Genomic DNA, 22,995 nt, shown 5'->3' on the forward strand with positions numbered 1-22,995 from the left:
GGTGTTGTTATTTGTCTAACGGTACAATCTAGCCACTCCAACATGTTAGGCACTGTACAAACAGATACTGAGAAGCTGTCTCTACCTGGAAGAGCTTACAATCTAAAGAGACAAATAGTGGGAGAAAGGAAGTATTATTATCCTTCTTTCACTAATGGGTAGCTGAGGCACAGATGAGTTAAGTGACTTGCCCAAGCTCACACAGGTATTGTGTGGCAGAGCCAGATCTCCTGCGGCCCAGAGCAGTGCTTTAATCACAAGATCATCCCTCCTCTCACTGACTTCAATGGGACTCTGCATGGGCATAAGTTCTGCCTGGGTGGCTTGGGTTGCAGAGGCAGCACATCCAAGTGTTAGCAGTGCCCCTCTTCTTCTCTGAGACAGTGCTGGCAGTGTGGTGGGGTGTCTATCTCACACAAGACCTGAACAGGTAACATAGGCCAATTAACCTTATAGGCGGCACCTAGAGGAAAATTGGGTCCTGCTAAGGCCTAATGGTTGATGAAGCCCAGCTGGGGGATGAGCTGGGCTAGGCTTGTAAAGAGAGGAAGCTGGTGATAGGAGAGGTCTGCAGAACTCTGTAGTCACCTCCTAGAGAGGAGGAAAGTTGACTAAGTACAAGGAGTACAAGTTCTAGGAGGAAAGCAAACCCCGGGGGTCTTGCCTTGGACTACAGACACTGGCAAGAAGCTGGGAGGGGTGAAGTAGCCCATGGGGAGTGGATGAAGCTTCAATGGTAACCCAGAGATGGGCCAGAAGATAGAGAAGAGAAGTAGGAAAAAGCCTGTGATTGCTGGGCATAAGGTCCCTGAGCTGGTACCAGGAGTATTGTGTGGGCCCAGATTCCCCTACCAGCTGCTGGGAAAGTGGCACAGACTTGGAAGTGGATCAGAAGACTGTCTAAGACTGCAAATAGACGGTTTGTCCAGTGAGACTTTGATACCCCTGAAAAGAATGGACTCTAGCACCCTGGCCAGAGGGCTGAATCAAGAAAGGGGATCACTGTGAGTCCAGAGAGAGAGAGAGCAAGAGCATGGGAAAAGGCTCTCACCCAGTCTGGCATCTCCCTTCCCCAGATGTAGCAAAAAGGAGGTGCTCCAGTGGTGAGTATACCCTGTTACACTATGGTTGTACCTACACACAAGTGAGCATTTGGGGTGTGTCTATTAGTGATGTAATAAAGCCAGAGCTGCATATTCCTCTGGCTGGGCCAGAGAGGCTCCTGGCTTCAGCTGCCCACTCGCTCCACTTCCTTCTTCTGTGTGGGGCTTTTATTGAGAGTTCCCAAAAACTTTAATGGGAGCAGGATTTCACCCCTTCGCTCTATTATTAAAGACCAGGAAGACTTCTCTGAGACTTCAAACCATACAGATCCTTTAGGTGTCCTCCAGGCGTCTAACTGAAGGGAGAGTCTTAAACCCACCCACAGATATGGGTAGAGCACTAGTTATGTGATGGATAGAGTGGCATAAAGATAGGCACTCTCTAGCCACTTGTATGGCCACTGGCTGGTTGAGGACTACTCTTTAGGCAGGATCCCTAGGGTCAGGGAACACATTGTACTGGAGCACAGGGAAACCTGAGGGAAGCAAAGGGGAACCAGAGTATGGGTGTGTGTGGTGAGGTAGGTGTAAATTTGAGGTAGCGAGGGGAAGAAGGAGCAGTCAGAGAGAGGAAAGCAAAGGGGTAAAACAGAAGGTGAAAGCTGCAGCAGGAAACTCAAGGTGTGTGGGTAATGAGAGGAAAAAGTAAATTTATGCAAATAAGAAATACATGTTTGTTAAATATGCAAATTAGGACAACTTTATTTGCCTGAAATCTCAACATTTTTGGACCTCCTGCCTGATATGAAAACATCTCCTGCTTTTCCTGACACCAATGTAGAACTTGATAGATTGCTTAATTATCAAAGAAACTTGTATTTACATTTCTACATGAAAGAGAAATGGTGCTTTAAAGGAAACTGCCAATGACTTTTGGCTTCCTTACAGGACAGAGTCAGATTCTAAAATCTATGGGTTGAATGGAGACTGAGAGTTCCATTTTTCTTAGTTTATTGTGTGGCAGTTTATTCTAGCAGCATTTTAAAGGTGAATTACAAAAGCCCAGAGACTGAAAACTGAGCAATGGGGGCGGGCAAAGGATTTTTAGTCAGTCTGTTAAAAACTCAATACTTTATTTTTATTTAAAGATTCTCAGCAATCCTCCTCATCTGCTCAATGGTGAGAGTGCACAATATACATGCCCTGAGACATCCAGGAAAATGTCCAAAATCAGGGAAGACCAGAGCTGACATTCCTAATATTTCTAAGTAAAACAAGCAGAACCCTGACCTACCCCTCTTTTTATTTAAAATAAATAAAAACAACTTTTTGAGAAGGATGAGCTTAGGGTCGTGGTCTTGAACTGGAAGTAAGGAGATCAGTCCAGCTCCTGGCACACTACTAAGTTTGAGCACTGAGCTCAGAGTTCACATCTAAGTGCTCTCACTGCACCCTGTATCCGAAGGAGTAGTTGAGCTCAGTATTTCCCAGTCTGACAATATGCTCGATCTTTATAATACCAACCATTTGAAGTTCTGTCTTTATACTATAAAAGAAAGATAGATCCCAACCAATACCTCAGCTCTGAACATTCTGTTTACGATTTGTATTATGGTAGTGCCTAGTGGACTGACGGAGCCCCATTGCTAAGGACTGGACAAACGCATGGTAAGAAACAGTCCTGGATCTTACAGTCGAAATATACAAGACAGACAAAAGGTGGGAGGGGAAACAGGCAAGGAGCAGTGAAGTGACTTGCTCAAGGTCACTCAGCAAGTCAATGATCAAGCTGGCAATAGAATGCAGAGCTCTTGATTCCCAGTCCGGTGCCCTATCCATTAGACGATGTCACTTCCTAAATTTTGAGCAGGTTCCGAATCTGAACCGAGGTCCTGATTCTCATTTTGTGGCTTTGACTCATTTCGCTTTCAAATTACTGGCATTCACGACACATGGCAAAACTTTTTTGCTCCTTTTGTAAATTGTTTAATTTGACTGTGTTTGGCTGAACATCTGATTCTTGGTGGACACAGATACTGTAATCTATCTGCTGTTATCTGATCTATTTTCTAGAGTGCATGTGGCTGTTTTTGAAAGCAAATAAAATGTAATCCAGTTAGACTTTGTTTAAAATCCATTCAGGAGAAAAAATTATCTGAAATGCTCAAGCTTCTAACATTTATCAAGCCAGAAAAAGACACAAAGTTGTGTATAAATATGGCAGTAGCAGTGAGGGGCATAAGAATAGAATTATGCTGTTGCATTCATAGATTTTATGTGACTAAAATATAATACTAATTCTTACTTTGTTTTATTACAACCAACATTTATATATAATAAAAATCGTCTTAAAATTTGCAATTTGCATGGAGCTGCTTTGCTGTTTACAAATCAGCATATCTTACAACATGAGGGGAAAAGATCATAAGTGTTAGCTTTAACCCTAATACTCTAAATTATGTAATGTGACAATGAATTTGTAACTGCTCTCTCTGCCTTGGGTTAGCATTTAAGCCTTCCCCCTTCAGTTTTATGACTGTTAAGTGGCTGCCGAGAAACTGGAGCCTTGTCAAACAAACTTGACGTTACGTTTCAAATTATTTTTAATCAATATGTGAAGGGGCCTAGCGCTGCCATATGTTAGCCACCAGCCATTAGTTGGTAGCTGGTCATTAAACTCTCACTAAGATTTTCTAACTGTGACTATTGTGGTGAATTCTTTTTCTTCTTTGTAGAGTATGGGCAAAGGGGGAACATTTGTGGCAGATTGCCTTGAGGACAATAAAAACCTCTCATGTAGTATGGTTGTTTGTTCAGACACAAACAATAGAGACATTTTGCTATTACCATTTGCCAGCTAGCAAGGGGGGGTTGAATCCCCTCCCCCCCTTTTTTTCTCCCCCTGGGTGCCTACAATTCAAAACAGATGCAAAATCTTTCTTTTCAGTCCCCTTGAAATGACCTGTGGTGTTGCAGTGTCATTTAGAGGAGAAATTATTGGAGTGAGAGTGGATCGTAACAATAGAGGCCTTGTGCCAGGCACATGACAGAACAGTGAGGGGGCTGTTGGTAACTTTATTGGGGAGAAGAACGGAGATCTGGCAGGTGCTGCCATTGTTAAAGGTCTCAGCTTCTAGACACTGGTCACAGATGAGTTCATGTCACTTTGTTCAGACTCTTTACATGGAGTTCAGTGATGTGACACTGGTCAAGTAGCCAACCTAGCCTTTCTGATCTCCTCTACACAGTCCTTCTGTAACATAACCCTTTATTGCTGAGATATATCAACATGTCTCCAGGCCATATGGCTTCAAGTTAAAGTAACTTTTGTACTTTCTGAAAGGGACATAAGAACTTAATGTTTACTCCGCTAATACAGGCTGGGCAGCAGCTATTGATCCTTTTATTATTGCATTAAAATGTCATTCAGAAAACCAATTCAAGTTTGATACAAAATATATCAATTAGTTTTAGTGCTGAATTTTACATCATAAGACGTTACTGCATCTGAGTTAAAAGATGTTGCCAGCTATGTTTGGAAATATGTGACATCAGCTTATTTATTTTTATAGTCATGGGAATGCAGAGTTTCTGATGGTATGATCACAGTTTAGCAAGTTTGAATGTGATAGAGTCTGAATTTTGTTTTTACTCTAAAAATTACATGAGTGATGTTAAACTAAGTCAAGCATATTCAAATTCATAAAACATTACTTTTATCCATGCTGTCCCCAGTCTAGGGTCATTTTATAATAGGTACATCTGCTTCTGTTGTACACATTGGTTCATTCTAGTTTTTGGCTTATAAAATTTGTTCTTGTAAATTTCAAATGATTTATTCACAAAAATGGCAAACTTGGCAGACTGACCAGAACAGCCATATGGAAATTGGCAGATTTCAGTCTGATGATTGGAAGTGGATATTAGATAATATGAGAAATAAGTTTATTTGCTATAGCTGCTTTCATACAAACTATTCCAAAATGGTCTAGTGAGTTAAATAGTGCTATTACTGAAAGGAAGATGGGAAGCAAGCAGAAAGAAAGAAAAACTGAGAGGTGCTGCCCAGGGAGAAAAAAATATGTATTCAGATTAGATTTTAGTTGATTAAAAACAGGAGACTGATTTTTTTCAAAGTCACCTAAAGGACTTGGATGCCCCGTTGTCATTAAAATGGGACTTGGACCTCATAAGCAGCTTTGAGAATCCCTCTTAAAGATTTCTCCAAACAACATGAGCTGCATAGAAGAAGGTTCTTTTGCCAACAATGGTGATATTGTGTGAAGGAGAAAAGAGGACTCCTGTGTGAGATGGGTAAAGGAATTAAAAACATTAATAAAGTCAAATGCATTGCTGAAATGATTTTTGGGGTAGAAATTCATGCCTATATTTTCACTGTAGATACAAACAGATCTTGGAAATTTCAAATCGATGTACATTTAAAAATTAGGTTAGTCACACCAAATAATAGAATTCAAGCCGTAAAATCAACAAAAAAGGCAAAATATAGATCTTTCTGCTGATTAAACCAAATTATCATTGCAGGACTTTGGTGACACGTGGATTTGCATTAAATGCAGTATTTCCCCACCAGTGCCCAATATGGTCTTTATGGAGGGGAATTCTGTCATGGAAGTAGTGGTCCTTACGCACCTTTGGCTACTCTGCAGAAGCCACTGCAGTTGCTGTAGCCCTAAGGCTGCTGTACTTTGCCCTACATTATGGGGGGACTGGCTGGTGGATCTATGTCATTGTACATCCATTAGCCATGCTCCTAATCTGCCATCTCCCTGACACCACATGTTGTGCTAGGGCACACAGTATAGAAAACCTGCAGATCCAGGTGAATTCTTGCATGTTAATACCAAATAGTGCCAAAGTTTCTTATGGAAACAAACCACCCAAAATTCCAGACAAAAAGTTTTCTGGGTAGGTGAAGAAGAGGAGACATAATTCATTCTCCATTCCACAGGCTGGGAATATAGTGGGAGTCACCTCTGTGCTTTACAATGTTTAAAGACCAATAAAACAAAAGTACTTAAATATTTAAAAACAGCAGCTAAAAGAATGTGAATTCCTATAATTTCAAGGACACATTATCGTTAATGGTTAGAACAGGGACTGAGAATCAGAACTCTTGATTTCTACTCCCATTGACTCGCTTTGGGTATGTCTGCACTGCAGCAGGGAGGTGTGATTCCCAGTGTGGGTAGATGGATTCATGCTAGCTTAGCTTGAGCTAGTGCACTAAAAATAGCAGTGTGGATGTTGCAGGGGGCGACTTGGGTTAACCACTCAAGTCCACCTTTCTCCTTGGCTCTGAGCTCAGGTGGCTAGCCAGAGCTGCCACCCCTGCCTCAATGTTCACATGCTATGCTAGCATGAGTTTATCTACCTGAGCTCAGAATCATACCTCCCAGCTGAAGTGTAGACATATCTAGTGACCTCGGGCAAATGACTTTATCACTCTGTACCTCAGTTTCCCTTCCTGTACAATGGGGGTGTAGCAAAGTTTAATTAATTTTTGTAAAGCACTTTGACATGCTTGGATGACACAACTAAAGGCCTCTGGGGAACTGAGCCACACAACTCGTGAAAGTTATTGAGCCAAATATTCCTTCTTGCCCACAGCCTGAATAGCTAAGCTTTGTAATGGGGGAATTATGTGGAGGTGTTGGGGGAAGAAATCATCCCTCCTCAAGACTGTTCATGACTAGACTGGTGTAAATTGATTTTCTGGTTTGGTTGCTGGATGAAAAAAATTGGAGAAAACATTGTTTCAGTTTCAACCCAAAATAATTTTTTTTTGAATTTTTTTGGTGAATTGAAAAAAAATTTGTTTTGGTTCAAACAAAACTTTTCATTTCATTAAAAAAAATTTTTTTTTCAAATAAAATTGAGGTAAAACTTGAAAGGAAAAGTCATTTTGAATTGAAATGTTTTGTTTTGAATATGTCAAAAAATGTTCCCTTTCTGCCTGTACCTCACCAGGCTTGATCTCTTCTTTCCCATGTCCTCTAATCTGCGTTTGTCAGTCCTGTCTCTTTCTCATCCCATTCTCCTTGCCCAACCTGTCTTACTCTGCCCCTTGGGGCTCCCTATCCAAGTCTTAGACTCAGCTCTAAGTCTTTTCCCCATCCTCCCAGTCTCTTTCCTTAGCTAATCCCAGTTCCCACTGCTGCCCCAACTTCTCATCCTGTCTCCTCGACTACCCAATCCCAGTTTCACCCTTGCAAGTCCTCATCTGATCTCTCTCTCCACTCCCACTGGCTCCCAGTCCTAGCCTTCTTGTTCAACCAGTGCCAGCCTCCCTACCAACCCCCTCGCAGTCTCAGTCCCCTTGTCCATCCACTCACAGCCTTCCCTTGGCCCATCCTGGCTCCCAGTCTCAGTGTACTTGCTCTACTAATCCCAGCCTTCCCTCCAGGTCACCCACTTTGGCTTTCGGTCCCAGTATTCTTTCCCAAACAGTCTCAGTCTGCTCCCTTGGCTCCTAGTCACCCCGTCCAACTCCCTGTCACAATATCTCTCTTCCTGCTTCTTCCTCCCAGTCTCATTCTTATCAGGAGTCTTGTTCCAAACTCCTCCCCCACCACCCTCCGATTTGACTCTTGTCTCCTCTACTTTTGAGTTGGGAGGCTTCCTCTTCCATGCTGCCTGGGCCAGCAGGGTGGGGTGAGGTTTGGTCCTTGAGAGCACAGGAGAGACAGGCTCCCTGCTCTCAGTCCTAGCATCTGGGATCATACTAATCTGGAGCAGCCAGGAGTTGACATTATAGGGGAAGTTTGGATTAGCTCCTCTAGTCCTGGGCTGGAGCGTGCTCAGTCATTCTTTAGGGATGGTGCATGCACAGTCTGGTCAACACTAGGAACTGTGAGAAGCTCAGTGGGGATGAAATCTTCAGAGATTTTAGCTATCAAATTCTAAGAAGTCTCTACTGAACATATGCAAACTGATTTTTTTTTCCAGTCTTATAACTTAGCCAAATTTGGGCAGATTTCCACAGGACCAGCAAAAGGCACATTCTTGACAGTAAGGCTAACCTCCTGCCAGATATCGGCTCCTGCTCAGAAACATGGAGATGGTAGAGCTATTCAAAGAAAAAGTCAGCAGAATTTTTTTAATGTGGGCAAAACAATGTGTTTTCCCTTTGCTTCATTCTTAGACCTGGCTGAACTGCTTTGGTTGAAACCTTCCAAATAATTCAGCCTGAGGCAGACACTCTGCTTAGAAAATTTCAGCCCAAATGGTTAAAACTTGGCAAAATTATAAGCCACTGAAAAAGGGTCTTATAATGGGACGCATCAGGCAATCTTAATTGGTGGTGTTATCAGTCCTGCCTATAATAATGTTTTAGAAACAAGAGTTTGGCAACTGGTCCATTAACATGTTCTAAAACACTCCTTCCCTCCTTATAGGAACACTACCAGGCTTCTCAGAGATGAAGGCAAAAGATGAAGGGCCACTTCACTGCTTATTGCCTGTACACATTGAAATCATCCCAACGAATGTGAATCTGAGCTGTCAGAAACTTCATTGCAATTGGCCTTAAGGAGGCGACTGGTGTGAAAGCCAAAAAACTACATTCCACATTGCCTCGCATAGGAGTTTACACTTGCAAATATGCTTATCCAGTAATGTATTGTTAATTATTTTGCCAAAATTTTCCTAAAAGTTCAGATTCTGACCAGCAAGCTGTTCTTTTCTTATGCTTCATTGGACACCATGTATAGCAAGGTGATGCATATTACTAAAGAGTTGATAGGAATTGGCTTATGGAGAATTGGATGCTAGACACAAGTGATAATATCAGCACAGAAATATTGTAGAAAGGGTGCATTGCTGAATTTGATGAAGATGATGAGCATAGGTGAGATACTTCTGCTTGTGAAATGAATGCACATGATATGCCTATTTGAGTCCAGTTGAAGTTAGTGACAAAGTTTACGCAGGAACTCCATGTGTTTGAAAACATGGGCTAATCTGAGCCCTGGTGTAAGCAGATGCAACTCCATTGGTTGCAGCTGCTTAAAACAAAGGTCTGAATTTGGCTTTTGAATTCAAATGGAATATCCCTTCTCATGTTGCTCAATGAGCTGCAACTGAGTATTCTTTTTTGATATAGGAGAGATTTATCTGTCTTCAGATGTAGTAAGATTAATCAGCTTGTGGCCAGGCCTCTTGTTATTCAGACCATCCTGTTTAATTTCCTAGAGAATGCGTCATTTATATGTATATGAAATCCTCTTAATTCTTATGCTAGATAAACTATCATTGCTACAGCGTGATTTTATCAGTCATATTCATAGAGCTTAAGTTAACTTTTCAGTGAAGACATGTCATAACTCAGGTGTTGCTCCTAACTTGAGTCCACACCACAAACCCCTTACTTCGAGTATGGTAGTGCTTTTTAATTTGAATTAGTTGGCTTGAGAGGAGGCACAGGTTAAAACTCAAGTGAGCACAACTCATTAGCTGTGAATATGACCACTCTGAAGTGTGGATGTAAGTTAATGTCATTTGAGTACTGCTAGTCCTCCAGTAGCTTCCAACTTATCCTCTATGAGCCCAGAAAAGAAGAAAAAGTTCTCTCACAATTCACTGGGAAAGAATTAATAAAATTCAGCTGACTATATTACTTAGACTTATGGGATGTGCTCTCAGAAGTCTTAGCATCACATACCCAGTGAGTGCAGCACCAATGTGGATTCAGAAACTAGTGTTATGTCACAATCTGGCTGCTCTTACTTGAGCTAGACTAATTTCAGAGGAATAATTCAAATATAGATAACTTGCATTAACTCTGACATACCCTTAGGTTCATTAACCTGAATTTTGGCCTCACACAACTGCTGCTTGAAGTCAATGAGAATTGCACGTATATGTGAGAGGGCATATTTTGTTCCTCTTTGATTACGACATAGATAAATGTTAGTGCATTACAATTTTGATCACACACTATGATTTATACATCTTAGGTTCCAATACAATAAAATGAACAGAATGATAAATTAAAAAGAAAATCTTTAATTATCATGCTAGGAAAAAATTGTGGTAAAAATTAGAGACGTCTTTAGATAGGTTTTTTTTTTTTTTTAAAGTTTCACAAAATCTTATATTAATGGAAATGTTTCCATGAACTTTTGTCTATAAATGATGATGATGATAAAGCATTTATTTTCATGGTATTAATAAAATCATGTAACCTTACTGGATTTTCACAAGTCTCTGCCTCATTGTGATAGTGCATGAAAACTAGAAAATGAAACTGAGTAGAAACTGGTTACAGATTAATACGTTTCATGGCCAAAGCCGAGTTATCTACATAAAGTGAATGAAGTCTAGTGGTTAAAAAGTAAAATAGATGTTTAAAATTCTTTGGGTGTAATATCTTAAGGTAACAGAAAACAGCTACATAACTATTATTAAATAGTTTTTCTCTCTCTCCTACATCAGGCTTGCAGTCCTGGAAATATTTTAGTCCACTTCTGCTTGACAGAGTATATTCAAGAGATGATAACAGCAAAGCATGTATCATAGTTTTATTATCACTCAGAGGAAAGTTTCAAAATATGTTTACATACAGTAAGAGTGCACTTGCCAGCTTTGGGGATTTTATGAAAGGAAAGGACCACAGACTGGACAGGGTTGAAAGGTTGACCATAACCAGACTTTTTGTTCTTGGGACTGCTGGGACCATTACCGAACAACAGACAAAAGTGAATAAATTATGGGCATCTTTGCTCTGCTGCTGCTCCATGGTTTAAGGATACCCTTGTCCTCCTTATGCCCCTTATATATTTGACAAGTTTGCTTTCAGCAGATATGACAGGCTCTGGTGGGGGTCACTGGCCCAATTCCACATTTCCACACTCGACTTGCTCCAAGTTCACTGGCCTGAACTAATATCTCCAATGGAGGTCGTACTACTGAACATTATGAGTTTTTTTTATACATTAAACATGCATTAGTGATTTTACCCTGTTTATCTGACAGCTGTAGAAAAATAAAGAAAATTCAGTTTGAACTTAAAAAGCGTGGGCTTAATTTATGTCCAGTACCTTTGTTCCCCAGTTTCTTTTTCATTTGCCAATTGCAAAGCTCAGGGGAGATAATAAAATGGAGGAGCTGCTATTTTATACTTCCACGTGCCTCACCGTGCCTGTGCTTTTACTGGTCGAGCCAAATCTAACTCTAGGAGAAGAGTTTTCAGATGGAAATTTGATTAAACAATACAATCATCTGTCTCACAATCTGCTTTTTTATAAAGTATTTTTTTCCAGGGGGAATTTTCTTTCAGAGGGTTTTGTATGAAAAGGCAGACATCATGAATACTGGTGGGAAGGGCTTGGTATTTTGTTATTTCTGGGTAACAAAGACAAAATGCTTTAATAAAATCAGACAACACAGATGTTGCTTTGAGTATATTTTGCATCTTTTCCTTTCTATTTTTTTTTTTTTAAGTTGGGAACAATCCCTCTCTCAGACAGAAAATAGCAGCTCATGACAGATAAAATTAGTTGCTGGAAACCTAGCCAAAGGTTTAGGCTTTTTTGGTTTGTTATTGTTTGGGATTTTCTTTGGTGGTGAAAGGCATCCCTGAAGGAAGAGACACATATGAATTGAAAGCCCTTGTTTCTCAGTCTCTGTGTAGTTGCCTGGATATTAGTCCTTATAGGCAGTGTAAAATGGGAAAATGAACACTGGTATGTTAATAAATGAGCCAAGAAAGTATTGCTTATGCGTGTAAGAAATGTAGGGAAAAAAGGAAAGCATGATATGATTGTGCTTCACATTCAAATTAGAGCTGACACATCCCTTTTCTGTTTAAAAAAAGAAAAAAAAAATAAAATTAGCAAATTAGCCTTTTGGCTAAGAGGTAGAAGTGAGACAAAGCTGACCTGGGTTCCAGTCACATCTTTGCTTCAGCATTCCCGTTGACAACGGGTAAAACACATGGATTCACATTTTCAAAAGTAGCCACTTTTTTTTGGGTACCTCAGTTGGGGAAGGACTTTGGCCTTGAGACTTGACTCCCCACATAGGGCACTCAGAATCATTGGCTAACTTTTGAACATTATGATTCTCAGTTCATTGATGTTGATGTAGTGCTTTGAGATTCTCAGTTGAAGAACTGCAGAGCTGGAGTCTCTGGTCTGCTGTGGTCACTCTGTGCTGTATAAGCCATAAAACAGCCCAAGATGGCCAATAGAGAATTTCAACTGCAGAGAGGAATTCTCTGCAGGATGTGGCATGTCAGGCCTGACCAGTTTATTTTTTTATTTTGTCTTTTTAAAGTGTAAGCTCTTCAGGGCAGGTAGTCTGCCTTCTGGATTTGTACAACGCTTACACTATGGGAGCTACTGGGAAAATAATCATTTTCAACATCAAAACACAATATTCTGTTTTAGGTACTGGAGTGGGATTTGGGAAATCTGGCTGCTGTTTCTAATTCTACCATGGACTTCCTCAGGCAAGTCAATAAAACCTCAGACAAGTCAATAAGAGTAAAGTTTTCAGACGAGTCCTTTAATTTTGGTTTCCTCTATTTTTGGGTTCCCACTTTGAAACACTTATACCCTGACTTTCGGTATTGCTGAGACAGCTTTATAACAGCACAATAATTTGAATAGCTTGTGCTGTAAACACCTGATCTCAAAGGAGATAATCCAGAAACTGGCAACAAAAATAATTAGTGATGTCTCCTTAGAACACTAGTTGGGATGCTCTGTAATCTCTAGTGTATCCCAGCTACTTTTGTGCTATTAAAGGAGGTTCAAGTTCAAGGTGTTTTCTGCCAACTCATTCCTAAAGATCTTTATGAATGATATTTTTTTCAGAGAGTATTAACCACGTGTTTATGCTTTTTTTTGCTTTCAATCTCCTACACAGATTTTTAACCCATATCTTTCACTCAGCAGGTCATTAATTGTCTCTGGACTTCAGTTAAAACATTTTGAAGGTCTAAATATTCATTAGTTTTGCTTTATCTATTTTTAATATCTTCTTCAAAAGATCCTAGTGGAAGTCTAGAGACTTGTGCCATAAGTTAGCATAATTGATAATTAAGGTACCAATATGGGTCAGTTCTGTGTTCTCTAAGTGCCCAAATAACTGACTACTTCAGCGACCTTTGAGTATGCCCCCCAAAAAAGAGAGGCAGGCCCTTACATTCTGAGGCTGATATATAGATGAATACAGCATATATAGTTTTGCCACTTGAGAAACCAAGAGGACCCTCTACTACTATAGCCAAAACTATAAATGACAAGGAGTAGAAAATCTTATTTGATTACTAAAATTAAAAATTGGGATTTTTTTGTACCCTTTATCACTTTCAGGACTCTCCATGGTAGAAATGGCAGAGAAGCTGTGTCTTTTGTAGTTACTGTAGCATGCAAAGCCATGAAAATGGTGTAGCTGGTGATCTTACTTGTGTCTAACATCTGGATGAAGCTCTAGTTTACCTTCTCACCCCTTATTTTTGCTGTTGTTTCTTTCTGTGGTGCAGATGTAAAGTATCACACTTCACACTGGGATTATTCTGCTCTTGCCAGTCTCTTTATGATCCTGGTACCAATGGCATTTGTCTGCTTCAGTGCCATTTTCTCTTTTAGTTCTGAAGCTTGTTCAGTCAAAACTTCTAGTACTGCCATTGACAGTATGCCATTTTTCTATGCACTAGTCTCCTTGAGATAAAGGGGACAGTGAGATGACACCAGCATTCAGATGATGAAAATGAAAACCCTCTGTTTGTTTTTTAAATCCATTTTGATGAGTAAATAGCATATAACAATGATAAATCAGTGCCAGAGTAGCAGTAGAAGCTGGAAATAACTGCTGTATGCACATGAAAATGTGAGTTACGGGTGAGTTGCTGTTTTTCCCAGATCCATAGCTATAGGCCTGAGACTGAAGGGAATGCTCTCCCTGCCTGCTGTTCTATTACTTTTTGGAAGGCTGTTGCCAGGAGAATTGAAAGGTTCTAGGAGTGCTTGAGTGGGAAATGGTAGAGGTGACCTCCGCAGAAATGCTTGTTAACGAATGTAATTATTTTGCACGGGGAGGACCTCATATAAGGAAAGCACAGATGTGGTTACTGGGAAAAACTCTACCCAGATTTCTGGCTCTTCACACAACCTGTTAATCAAGATCATTCCCTATCATTTCTATTTGGAGACATTACTTCACACTTGCAACTGCAGAAGAACAAATGGAGCAGAAGAGTCTAACTAAAGTTACAAGGACTTCTTTATAATGGAGCAAATGTCACTTTAATGATATAGTTACAAGTCACAAAGAGAGCGGAGCAGACGCCCCAAGTTTTATACATTTTTGGCAAAGTAAGTGGGAAACTATGTGCTAACGTGAGGTCAACAGATGGGAAAAGAGCAACAGCACACACAAAACCAACCAAAGGAAAGAAACAGATTTTTTTTTTAAAGTTTGCCAAATAAGTAAACTTTTTTTCTTGGAGGGGCAGATGTGAGATGCCCTTTTAGTTAATTTAGGATAGGAATAATTGAGCACATGCTGGGCTTCAATAAATTTTAGTTCAACCACAATAGGCAAGTTCAGACGAAGAACAGTTCAGTGGTGGGGTTTTGAGTGATATTCACTGATGGCTCTTCATGTTCCTCCCTTTTTTCTATTTTAAAACATATTAACTGAACAACCAGAGAGATCCAGAGCTCTATTTCTTCCCCTCTCATCCCTCCCCAAAGAAACCTGGCTTGTGAAATATATGCTGTTTATTACATGGCTGGGAATAGGTTCTTCTCAACTATCAGTGTATTCCCTCTAAGCCACTGATTTTCTGGGTGAGCAAGTTAGTTAGGCTATGATGTTGAAGCCTGGAGCCTAGATTAGGTTCCTAAATCCCTATTTGGGCCATACACAGGGAAAGGTAAAACTAAAGGGATATCCAATATATTATCCCATTTGATAGACGGGAAAACCAAGGCACAGAGAGGTTAGAGGCCAAAATTGTCAAACTTGAGTGCTTGAGGTTTAGCACTTAAATCCATACTTAGGCACCTAAATAATAGCATGATTTTCGGAAGCAGTGAGCACCTACTACTCTTATTGAATTCATTGGGACCTGTTGGTGATCTGCTGTACTAAACATCGAGCCACTCATTTCTGTGCTAAGTATGGATTTAGGTGATGAAAATTTACTTCTGCCCTTTTCTATTTTGTCATTTATTTTATATATATTTTTGGAACAAACAATCAATCATGCTGCATGATACCCATGAATAGCCACATCATATCGATGCTGTGTCTGCTGCCGTGTACCTCCACCCCTCACCAATGTTCTGTTCTGATTTGTTTATATTGAAAGTTCTTTAAGACCAGGGGTTAAATCCTGACCCCATTGAAATCACTGGTAAAAGTCCTAATGATTTCAATAGACCCAAGATTGCACCAAATATCTCTTGTGCACTTGGGCAATTCATAATAATAATTAGATAATAAGTATAACTGAATCATGCAAGGGCCCCTGCCAAACACTCTGGATAATGTTTTGGTTAATTTGGATTGTGCTTAGTCTCAGACTAGCATAACTACATATTCTGAGAGAAAATAGTGAAAAAAGGTATATCACTCTAGCCAAGGATGGGCTTCCTGTGTTGATCCTTAAGGTAGATCACACATTTATACAATGCCCTAAAATGTAGTAAAATATACATCTGGCAAATTCTTGTCAGTCTATTTTTCTGAGTTTGCCATAATTTGTGGGAAAGTCCTTTAAAACACACACAATTCCAAAAAGCTTCCCACATACAAATTCCATGAGATATGATTAAAAAATATCAAGATATTAGATAGAATGAACAGGGAATGTGTGAGCTGCATGAGTCTCCCAAATAAACACTAGCCAGGATTTCACAGGCATTTTCTGGTAATTACAGTGTGTATGTGTATCTCAGACTTCTAATGGCTGGCCCTGCTTCTATTATAGGCAACCAGTAGAGTGTCCTTAGTTGAAGCAGAGATTGTCTGTGTTTTGAGCAGAATGTTCTGCCAGTTGTATATGATTTAGTGGATGATTAGTGCTATCTGTGCATGATAGCATGGTTCAAACTGTTCATACTGCTTACTGAAGGTACTACTAAACTAGATACTCAGCATAAATTGGAGCATCTCCAGTGAATCTTTGGTTACACCAGCCGAGCATCTGTATGCAATGCATTGATCTCTATGCTTCTGTATATAATACATCAGTCATTTCATCTGGATGCACACTGGAGCAGGAAGAAATTATTATAAAACAGGATATTTAGTTTATCAGAATATTTTTTCCACCCAGGAAATATTCTGCTGTTTCACTGAAATTCTTCTGCATGGAAACTGATTGATTAGGATGTATTGTAAAGATACTTACGCAAAAGTGTGTCAGGGAAGTATTCAGCTCTTTTAAATTTATGGTGATTACAAGATAACCCAACTTCCTTAACAATGTTGATATGACTTATAAGGACACTGAACCATTGTTTCCCTATGGTTAACACATTACTTAGGTGCTGCTTCAGGAAAGCATGTAAACACATGCATTGATAGAAATGTTAAAATTAAGCATGTGCTTAAGTTCTTCCCTAAATAGAAATAGAAATGGGGCCTGAGTGAGATATCAAAGTAAATATGTTTCCATTTCCAGACAGATGATGCAAACGAGTGTCGCTAGTTTGTGCATGTGAAATGATCACAGAGTCATGACTGGGTAAGGATAATGGTATGTCACTTCAACGCTAACTGCTAAATGCATAACTAAGAAAGGGTCATTGTTACTTTTACATGCCAGAATTCTTTCAATTCCTTTTTGCTTAGGAGAGAGGAATAATTGTAAATTGCTTTTAAGCAGTATAAGTAGTCCTGGGTACCCAGATGAGGCCAAGTATTTCAGAACTGTCCCATGTCTCCCATAAAGCTCCTTATGGGATAAATGTCACAAATGAGATAGTACCTTAGTTTTCAGGCCAAAAATAGAAGAACTGGCTGAGACTCTTTTAAAAAAAATTATACTTTAATTAATGGGTTGAGTTAATAGAAATAAAATACTTCCTTCCCTGACTGTTAGCCATCTGTGCAGATTTAATGCATACTTGGTTTTCCACCTGTCTAGATTACATTGCTCCTAACCTATAATCAAGCTTCTGTACTTGTGCATTAGCTATTTAATAATAGACGTGACTGCTTGCTTGGTTTTCAGTCAGCAGGTTTGGTCATGACTCTATTTCATCCTGTATTTTAGGCACATTGGCATATAGTTCATTTATTAACTACTATAAATATTGGAAACTAATTGGAATTCAGCACAAGTATTTCTTGCCTATGGTAACTAAAAAGAAAAGCAGATATCAGTATATTTTTCACAACATCCTTTTCAATGTGTTAAATCATCCATCTGGTATGAATCAAACATTTCACCAAATGGAATGAATGTGCTCAAATGGGGGACATGGTGGCTACCCCTCACCTTCTACATAGTTTTCAAACAACTTGTCTTTAAGGATCTGTGCAATACCATTCCCAGTATTACAACACTATTCCCTCCCACATCTATCTGTCTTCCTCATTCATGCCACTGCCTATGCTCTGCCCAAGATTCCCTCTTAACTACTCCTTTTCTCACATTCCGTTCTTGTTCCATGTCTGCTTCCATGTTGCCTCTTATGCCTTGGACTCCCGTCCCTGTCCAACATCTGAAGCAACTACTAGCTCTTTGTACAACTCCCTCCTTAAAACACATTTCAATTCTAAGTCAAAGAGCAGAAGTGTTACTCTGCTATATTGCAAATATATGTAAAATACAGAATGGTGTGGTATCAAGGGTTTATCAGCGTGAATTTGGTGTTCCTATTACCCAAAAGTGGGAAAGCCATAAATATCCGTGGCATCAGAAAAAATTAATAAAAACCTTAGTCCACACCATAATATGCCACCATTCTATATATGCCACATTTTCAGAACTTTTATTTTAGATTTTTTTTTAAAGAGATTTTAAGAACATATATGTGGGATTATTTCTTCTATCCTTCTATCTGTAAAGCCAGGTAGGCCTTAGTTAACATAAAAACAAATGTGCAGAAAGAGAGAAAAATTAAGGTTAATATATTAAACATATATAAAAAAAAGTGACTTGAATAACTTTTGTACATAATATGATTTTAAAGTATGCTATCTAGTGACCTGTCTGGGCTTGATGCAAGCATTGTATACCCCACTAGGAAGAGGAAATTTCTAGCTTGATACTCTTGAAGCATTATGAAATATCAGACCTTAAACTGCCAGTGGTCTAAAATAGCTTATTGTGTATCCTAAATCATGGGCTTGTGGGGGGAGGGATGAGAGAGCAGTGTGGGTGGAAAATCCACAGTGAGAAGGGAAAGAATGAAATATTTTGCTGATAGTTTTCTTTGAAAAATGGTGGCTGTTTGAAACTGCTGTGCTCAGAGGTTGAAATGTTAGAATAAATCCTGGATGAGACAGATTAGTGGACTGAGCACAGATGAGATGGTCAAGATGCATGATAACTTGAATTTATCACAGGTTTGGTAATTTATCATATGGATTTCACTGCTGTGTATCTTTGTATGTGTTACAATAAAAGTGTAACTATAAATGTGTGTGTATATACATGCATACTTTTCTTTGGGTGTATACATATAGCACACAATTAAGATATTTGGGAAACATCTGCTTCTTCATCCTGGGTAATTTTACAAATTTCAATACTGAACATTACATTAATTCATAAGATTTTAGAATGCACTCTTTGGATGGAAATCTTAGGGAATGGAGATATGGGCATATATAGAAAGTGCTAAGGGGTGGTAAGACAGCTCACCCTGAAAAGTTTGTTATATCAAAGGGTCTGCTCAATAGCCTGGAAGAAAACCTATTTAGCAGTGAGAGTAAGTTGCCTTGTGGCCTGTGAATGTCATATACAAAGTGAACTCTGCCTTGGACCATTTAGAAGGAAATTCAGAAAAACTCAATTCAGAAAAAGCTGAAAAAAAATTTACTTTTTTTTTTAATTCTCTGCCCTCAGGCTACTTTGCTTGTGGTGATTTCTATTGTGAAGCAGTGAACGGATGCAGATGTATGTCCACGTGGCTCAACCTCACCTTCATTCTTCAGTATTTACAATGTAAGGTCATAGTGTTCTAGGAAGTTACACAAAGCTCAGGGCAGCAAACCTGGATTTGGGAAGGAAAAAACTGATGCACATTTGGTCTGAGGTCTACAGCCATTTCATAGTTGAACATGTTAACATATAACAACCCTGGACTTATGTTACAAAGCAGAAAGAATTTGGTAGCCCCTCAGAACCACATGTGCTAACTTTGCTTATGGGGACAGCTGGTCCCAATAAATAGTGGAGACAATCTGTGCACAGTCTGCTCTTGGGGACTGTAGTATCTCTTTGGGGGGTGAAAAGAAAGCTCCCGTGTAAAGCTCTCTCAGCTCCTCTTCTTAACAGTAACTCTGCACAGATCTAGAACCTTTCTTTCTTTGCTGGCTTATGAATATTACTGCAGCTTTAGAGATGAAGATGGGATTCTTGCAGTTCTGTATTGTGCATTCCTAAATTCCCCATGAAATTTAAACTGGATACAATATTCTTCAATGTTGCAAAGGTCTGTGCAGTTGAACTGCTAAATAATGCCCATGGTCCATCTATGAGCTGTCAACATTTCAGTGGTGGGTAGAGTAACTCCTTTAAATACTTTCACAAAGTGCTTTGGAGTCAGTTAGGCCAAGCAGTGTGATACATAAATATAAGTTACACGTGTATGTACTAATCATGGCTACATCTGGGAGCACTTGGATGCCCTTGCCAGGTACTTGGTAGCTGACCTGTCTCTGCCCCAATAGTTAACAGATTTCTGCCAAGTTTTTCTTTTCTTCTAACAGATAAAGGGCTGAACCTTCCTTGAAATCTGATTTTAGATACAGTTTGGCTACAAAAGTGGAACCTTCAGCAACATTTTCCATTGTACCATCACATTTTTTTCTTAGCTGGGCAGCATGATAAATTGTTAATTTCGGGTCATGCAATTTACAGTACAGAACAAAAACAATGACACCATGGAAAATGAAAATAAAGGTGTCTAGAGGATTGAGTTTAAATTTAAATCTGGCACTCTCAGGAAGCAGACTCTAACAACAAGGGTGGAAACACCTCAAAGGAATAATGTACTAAAGCCTAAAGTACAAGAATACCTCTCAAACCCCATCAAGGAAAAACAGAACACATTTTTTCCTCCTTAAAACTGCATGAACATAATTTGAATTTTCTTCTGCTCTCACTTTTCAGACCTGCATAATTTTACTTTGTGTGATTCCCTAACTCTTTTGTATATCAAGAATACACAAGATATTTTTCTTCTTTTTAAATGAATTTAGGGCTCAGGGAAGTGACAAACTGACAACAAGAGAAAATGAAGTCTATATCTGAGACATTATTTTCACAGAATAAAAAAATTAGAAATTGATAAAAACCTACAATGTTAGGTCATCTAGTTCATACCCCTGCTTGTTCAGTTTGATCCCTACAATATACACTGTTCAGTGCTGTCTAGTTTAGATTTAGAAACCTCAGAGTACAATTTTCACCTAAGGGACAGATTTTCAGCGGTATACAGGTATCTAGTGATGCAGATAGGTATCAAATAGGGTTTTCAAAAGTGCCTGAGCAGGTTAAGCACCTAACTCTCATTGATTTCAGCTGGATTTTAAGGGTGTTCAGGCACCTAAAGATGAGGATAGGTGCCTAGTGTAGTTTTCAAAATCACCTAGGTGCCTAACTGCCTTTGGGACTTAATCTTTAGGCACCTAAATACCCTTAAATCTTGCCCTTGATACCTAACCTACTTAGGCACTTTTGAAAATCCTACTAGGTGCCTATCTGCATATTTAGGCCTCTGTGAAAATCTGGTCCTAAATCCCATTTTCAAAATTGGATTAGGCATTTAAAGCTACATTTGCAAAGAGATTTGGGGCCAGTCTACACAGACAATTAGTTCGTGGCAATTAAATTGCTGGAGACTGACTGACTGTATGGACCCTGTTTGTGAAATGGTACTAGTTCAAAAGGTACTAAGCCAAATCAGCTGGGAGAAAGAATTTAATCAGAAAAATGTGAATGACAATTGGAGTAATTTAAGAACATCTTACTATATGCCCCCCTGTAGCAAGGACCTGTGGCCTTCTTCGGAACCTGGGCCTGAGGAAGGGCCGCAATGCCCCTGTAGGATGAATCTGGGAACTGCAGGCCTCAGACCCCAGGAGCAGAGGGGCGGGGCCAAGACAGGACGGGGAAGTACAAAAGGTGGGCCTAGCAACTCAATCAAGGGGAAGCTGCTGCCATAGAAGGATGCTCCTTCCTCAAGGCTGTGGTCGGAGCCCAACCCAGGCCTTGTGGCTGGGCAGCGCAAGCCCTCCACTGACCTGAGCCTCAAGGGCCTGCCAGGGCTACCAGGCCCTAGCAACTGGGAAGGGCTACTGGAGACTGCTGACTGAGAGGGATCCTCCAAGGCCAGCCATGACCTAGAGGAGCTGTCCATCACCTGGGACCCACCGGAGCTGCCTGAGCCCTATGTGTAGGAGGAGCCCACTGGGGCCCTGTGACCTGGAGGAGCTGCCATCTGCTGATGGCCCAGAGGAGTTCCCTCTAGGCATCTACCCCGGAGAATCTGAGGAAGACCCCTGGATCCAGATACCTGGGTTCAGGGTGGGAGGAAGTAGCCTGGGGCAGCTGACTACAGTCTGGCTGAGCTTGCGCTTGCACCAGTGTCAGCACGTTGCGGCTGGAGCCCCACTGATCCAGTGGCAGAACCCCTTGCCACTGGTAGGGCCCTGGGCTGGGACGCAGTGGAGTTGGGTGGGCCTGCATCCTCCTCCCCCCTTCCCTAGCCAGCCCGGGAGTGCTTGTCTCCTCTGGGTCTGCAGCCACAGAGGTTACCAAGTGTTGTGACTACAGACAGTTTTGCCAGCCTGGGGGCCAGGGGCTACAGACTCTTTGCCAGCCCCCACCCCTCCTGGGGGCCACAGATGCTTGCCAACCCCTAACTTTCCCCTTGTAGAAAGGCGCTGTGGCCTTCCTTGGAGCCTGAGCCCAAGGAAGGGCCGTGACACCCCTACTGGACGGAACCGCTAGCTTATAACCCCAAAGACACAATTCCACAATTGATGAAGAAGGCCATACTAATTAAAAAACTGACCTGGTTTAGAGGTGAAGTGAAGGCAGCTATATATTATATTAATTACAAATGGAAGAAAGGGGAAATTGATAGTCAAATACAAATAAGAAGTTAGGAATTGTAGAAAACTGATAAAGGAAGCAAAGGGAAACAAAAGGAAATCTATGGCTAGCAGAGATAAAGACAATAAGGGGTTTTTTACAATATATTAGAAACAAAATGAATCCTGACAATGTTATCGGCCCATTACTAGATGGAAATGGTAGAATTATCAATAATAATGTGGAAAAAGTAGAAGTGTTCAGTAAATATTTCTGTTCTGTATTTGGGGGAAAAAAAACCAGATCTAGTCTCATATGGTGATAACAGTCTTTGTATTCCACTAGTATCTCTGGATGATGTTAAACAGAAGCTACTAGAGTTAGACATTTTTAAATCAGTAGGTCCAGATAACTTGTATCCAAGGGCTCTAGAAGAGCTGGTTAAGGAGCTTGCTGGACCATTAATGTTGATATTCAATAAGTCTTAGAGCACTGGGGAAGTTCCAGAAGACGAGAAGAAAGCTAATATTTTGCCAATTATTAAAAAGGCTAAATGAGATGACCCAGGTAAGTAGGCCTGACAGCCTGACATGGATTGGAGGCCATATAATGCAGTGGCTGATGCAGAACTCAATTAATAAAGAATTAAAGGAGGGCAATGTGATTAATGCAAATTAACATGGATTTATGGAAATAGATCCC

At 40.1% G+C, this 22,995-nt stretch overlaps 1 long non-coding RNA gene across 1 annotated transcript; it reads left to right on the plus strand.

The window, feature by feature from the left end:
• Positions 1-585: 585 nt before the first annotated feature.
• LOC137159604 (uncharacterized) lies at positions 586-10,253 on the plus strand. Its single transcript, XR_010921660.1, has 2 exons — positions 586-1,103; positions 8,462-10,253. It is a non-coding gene; the product is annotated as an uncharacterized lncRNA (long non-coding RNA).
• Positions 10,254-22,995: the final 12,742 nt, after the last annotated feature.

The sequence above is a fragment of the Emydura macquarii genome, unplaced genomic scaffold, assembly GCF_026122565.2.
Source record: "Emydura macquarii macquarii isolate MOO-44397 ecotype Brisbane River unplaced genomic scaffold, CSIRO-AGI_Emac_v2 contig_1876, whole genome shotgun sequence".
NCBI classification, from domain to species: domain Eukaryota; kingdom Metazoa; phylum Chordata; order Testudines; family Chelidae; genus Emydura; species Emydura macquarii.